Source organism: Condylura cristata, unplaced genomic scaffold, assembly GCF_000260355.1.
Source record: "Condylura cristata isolate star-nosed mole 26May11 unplaced genomic scaffold, ConCri1.0 scaffold00004, whole genome shotgun sequence".
Lineage (NCBI taxonomy): Eukaryota > Metazoa > Chordata > Mammalia > Eulipotyphla > Talpidae > Condylura > Condylura cristata.
Window position 1 is genome coordinate 4531919 of NW_004567105.1, and position 5193 is coordinate 4537111.

Below are 5193 nucleotides of genomic sequence, written 5' to 3' on the forward strand. Positions count from 1 at the left end.
GGGATAAGACATGGCCGCAGCGCCCGGGAACGCAGCTGGAGAGAAATCAGCCTGCGCCTGCGCCTTGAGACCGGAAGTCCCGCCTCGTTGGGGCATGCCGGGAAACCGGAAGTTCTCCTGGGATGCTGGGAATCCGCGACGACCACGCTAGGGCGTTTTTCTTCCATTTTCAATGAGGGCTGTTTAGGTGCAAATTCACAAATAAGGAATAAAGTGGCTCTGCATCAATGAGATGGACAAAGAGAAACCAAAGTCGCGCCATGTGGAAAGTAGCCGACAGCTCGCTAGGGCCGACTTCGCCCCTGAAGGAGGCCCGGTGGGGTCCGCTGGGGTGGAAACAGCGCCTAGTCAGTCTGCAGCGAGGGGCGCCTCCAGGCTTCTGCTGGGTGTCGGAGTTGAGGCCCGCTCCAGAGGGCAAGCAAACAGGAGGTCATGGTGGACTGAGGCCCTGCGGGGAAGTCTGGGGCAGGCTGAGGGCAGTGGCCCAAATCGCCCTGCGGGCCCGGTAGAGTCCAGGGTCGGCCCCGAGTAAGCCTTGGGGCTTGAAAACAATCCAGCAGGAAGCTGTGATCGTTGCCCAACCGCACGTTTGCTGTGACCCTGGAGTATGTGTCTAGGCTCCACCTGTTCACCACTTGTATGGTGATTTCATGTTCCAAACATCCTACTTCCTGCATAACTTTTGGGGGGAATATTCTAGTCTTTATTATTCATGTAAGCTTCAGTCACCAGAAACTTCAATCTTTTGTGTATAGCCATCCGATATATTTTGTTGATCTATTGAGAATTTTCTGCCTTTTCCAGAAATTACACTCCAGTCAGATTATAAAGAAGACTGAGAGGACCTTCCCCACAGGCCATGTCTTTCCACCTTCCTGTCGAGCCCTCCCTTTCTCCCTCACTGTGAACTAGTGGACTGCCCCTCCTCTCTGGGCCTAATTGTAGAGGCTCTCCTCTGCCTTCACTCCCTGGGCAACTTACCCTTTTGCCACGGACTCCCCACATTTATATCTTCATCCCTGAAGGGAGCACCAACTGAACTCGTCCAAGCTGAACTGATTTTCTGTGCCAACATAGTTGCTCCCACAGCTTCCCCCACCTTAGTTCCAGGCAACTTCATTCTTTTATTTGTTCAGGTCAAAGCCTCAGGACCACCCTGGACATGATTTCTCATACCATCTACTCAGTGTAGCTATGTCTTGTATGCACTTTCAAAAGACTTCCAGACTCAATTCTCACCAGTATGTTGTTTCTGCCATTCTTGTCCAAGTTACCATCATCTCATTGAAGGTGCTGATAGAGTTTCTTCCCCTTTCTGCTGCCGTTTTCTATCTGGAATTGCATTTGACTGGAAACAGGAGTTCGGCAGCATAATAAGTCTGCCTAGAAGTAAGACTTACAGACTCTGAAAGGTCTCAAGGCTCCCTGGTTAATGGAAAAGCAATAGATGAAAGGGAAAGGAACAGCGCAGAGGAAAGCAAGCTCCTGGAACAATTTTACCTGGGAGAGTTGCTAAGAGGATTTAGCTGCTGAAAAGCTGCCCTATTTCTCTTGATCTTTTTTTGCCAAAGATTTGAGGCTGGAAATTCCCTGACTCAGTAAAGTCATTAGTTACATTTTGCCATCTGCCTGGATGCTTCAGCTGAGTTCATTTCAAGCCCCACTTCCCAGAACGCCAAGTTGATTTGTAGTTCACTCACTGTTCTGTTTGCTTCACTCCCTTGAACACAATCTCAGGCCCCTGCCCACCCACTTTAGTGCAGTTTATGTGGGCCCCAGGAGAGCAGTATCTCAGTGTTACAAATCAGAACCAGATATAGATCAGGGGTCTGTTACAGAAGTCCAGATAGAAGAAATAAAGAAAGCCACAGGTCACGAGTTATGAGGCATCAGGGACACTGAAGACTCTTCTTGCTCACAAATAAACACACAGGCCACGAGTTATGAGATATCAGGGACACTGAAGATTCTTCTTGTTCACAAATAAACACCCACTTCTCTGAAAACACTGGGGCCTCTCTCTCTAATATAAAAGAAAAATTCTCAAATTGTTAACAGTATAATTGTCAGGCCTCCTTAGTGGCACAAGCGGTAACTCTCAGCACTGCGAAGCTATCCACAGCCACTGCACAAGCCAGGGAGGTGACCCACATGGCGCAGCAGACCTCAGCTGTCTCACCCACTGCTTCCTTTAGTAGTATATTTCATTACCTCAGCCTGTTCTGTTCCCCACTCTGTTTCTGGTGAATCCTCTCACCATTCCCACCCCCACCCCTGCACCTCTGGCATATACCCCGTCTCCTGTGTGCAATCACCAGAGACAGAGTGGGGAGCAAAACAGGCAGGTTGACAGAAATACATTGCTGAGGGGGGCAGAGAGAGGGTCAGGACAAAGTCTGCTGTGCCATATGGGTCATCTCCCTGGCCTGGAATTGAACTCCTGCTGCAATGGCTGCTAATAACTTCATAGTGCTATGACTTAACCTCCTGTGCCGCCAGGAAGGCCCCATAAATTCTTTTTTTCTTAATATTTATTTATGCATACAGGCCAGAGATGCAGGGGCAGTGAGAGGATTCACCAGAAACAGTACAGAACAGGCAGATTCATGAAGTACACTGTTGAGGGGAGCAACCAGCAAAACAGGAAAGATCTGCTGCACCCTGTGGGTCACCCCCCTCGCCAGGGATCAAACTTAGCTGAAGCAGCTGTGGCTAGCTTCCTAGTGCTGCACTCCAACTCATGCCACCAGGGAGGGCCCCCCATAAATTCTTATTTTAAAGAGAATCAGAAATTTTACGTGAAAGCTCTAAATTTTTTTTTAAAGATTTATTTATTTATGTGTACAAGAACTGTGGTATAGGCCAGAGGTTTGAGGTGGGGAAGAGGATTCACCAGATAGAAGGGGAAGCTGAATAGGCAGACTGACGAAGTACACTGCAAAGGGGAGCAGCGGGCGGGTCAGGAGAAATCTGCAATGCCATGTGGTTCAGCTCCCTAGCCAGGAATCAAACTTGTGCTGCAGTGGCTGCAGATAGCTTCATGGTGTTGTGCTTTATCCCACTGCGCCACCAGGGAGGGCCCAAAAACTCTACATTTTTGAATGTAGGCAACCAATTCAAAATGTCTTAAGGATGCGGGATGGGGAAATGGGGGAGGAAGGAAAGTCAATCTGCTAAACTTGGCCTAAACCAGTGTAAATATCTGACCTAAAAGAATACTGATGTTTTCAGGATACATTTAGCAGGAATGCGGTATAAATCCCAGATGGCTTTCTTCCTCAGCACTGCCTACGGAGGTGACAGCCAGTGACCGTTTGGTATCATGCTGCCCTCAGACCCTCCCCAGGAAGCCCAAGATCATCAAAAAGAGGACAAAGAAGTTCATCCAGCACCATATATGTCAGAATTAAGTACAACTGGTGGAAACCCAGAGGCATAGATCACAGGACATGCAGAAGCTTCAAGTGCCAGATCTTGCTGCTCAACATTGGTTATGGGAACAAGCAAGCAAAGCACATGCTTCCCAGGGGCTTCCAGAACTTTCAGTGTACAAGGTCAAGGAGCACAAAGTGCTGCTGATGGCCACAAATCTTGCTGTGCAGAGATTGCTCACAACCTCTCCAAGAACTGTAAAACTATGTGAAAAGAGGAACACAGCCGGCCACTGGGGTCACACTCCCAAGCCAGGGTGACTGGAGAAAAGAACTATTAGTTAGCTCTTGTATTATGTTAATAAAATCATAAAACTGCAATACATAAGTAATAGTAATCCCCAAATGTCACTTACACTTTCTGGAGCCAGTTTTCCAGCAGAATCTTCATCGAAGGAGGCAGTGTGATGGAAAGGAAGGGCTTTCCTGGGTTCAAACTCCAGTTCTTCAACTTTCTAGTCCTGTATCTTTGGACAACCCATACATGTCATTATTAACTTGCAGTGTGCCTGTTTAAGGCTTTTGTGAGTGAGAACTAAATGGTTTAATGTATAGCAAGCAGTTGGTAAATGCTCTACAGCCAGTGCTTATTTCTTTCCTGTTTCCTTCTTGCTACAAATGGAGTAGGTATACGTCCTTGTGGGTTTAGGGGTAGAGGAGAAAAATTCAAATAAACAGCATTCTTTTCTCCATACAGTACAAGGAAAAGCTTCACAGAGGTGTTCTGAGAACACAGCAAAATCTGAAAATATTTTTCAACGGGCAGCTAAAATTTACGTTTTAATTGTGTTGGCTGCAGAGAACTTTGCCTGGACTTGAGCCCTCATCCCCAGAGAGCTGGGCTACAGTGAACACTACCCTTATCGCTGTGGTTTCAGCCCCTCACCTACAAGACGGGGAAGACCCTCTTCGCCCACTTATAGAAGTGTTTGTGGAGTACAGGGTTGTGAAAGTCCTTACAGGACTGTGCCCCCCTCCGGGGCCAACTGCTTTTGCAGAATACTCCCTGTTTCTGGCTCTGGCCTCCCATCCCACTGAGTCTCATACTGCATCCAGCAACTGGCACATGGGAGGGGCCGATTCAGTGACTAACTCTCGGTTGTAATTTTTAAAAATTGAATTATTTTTTTTGTAAATCAATGATCAACGTCGGGGGACTCATAGGATCACTTTTTTTTTATAACAGTTAATTTTTACATCATTTTGTACATTTTTTTTTCCATCTCAATTGTAATCCCCGCGGGTTTCCCATCTCTATCACTTTTTTTTTAATCTATCAGTTTCAGAAGCTATTACAGTTTGGAAGACAGCCCCAGATTTGAACATATCCTCATTTTCCTACTTACACTCCTTATTGGTAGGAAGTTTTGTTTGCCGGGGTTGTTTATTTTACGTTCATTGATTTAAAATACCCAAGTCTCATTCCTGGAGTTTGGCTTCATCTTCCTTTGTGATTGGCTGCAGCACATCTTCACTTAATTGGCTAAAGCGTCTGTCCGTTACCTTTCCCATGATCCCACGGGGTAAATGGAAAAAATTGTCCTAAACTCAGCTTTTTTATTGGCTCGGGCCAGGGCACGTGACACGTCCGTGGGCCAGTCCCATTTATGATTGGCTCTTCTGTCCGTCAGTCACACCACCGGAAGTCCATTCTAAGGCCCTCGTTCTGCCCGCTTTCAACAGAGAGGGTTTTCGTTGGTCGGGAGAGTTCCAGTTCGCGGCCTGAGCCCGCCCCCGCTCGTTGCCTTGGTAGCCGGCCCGG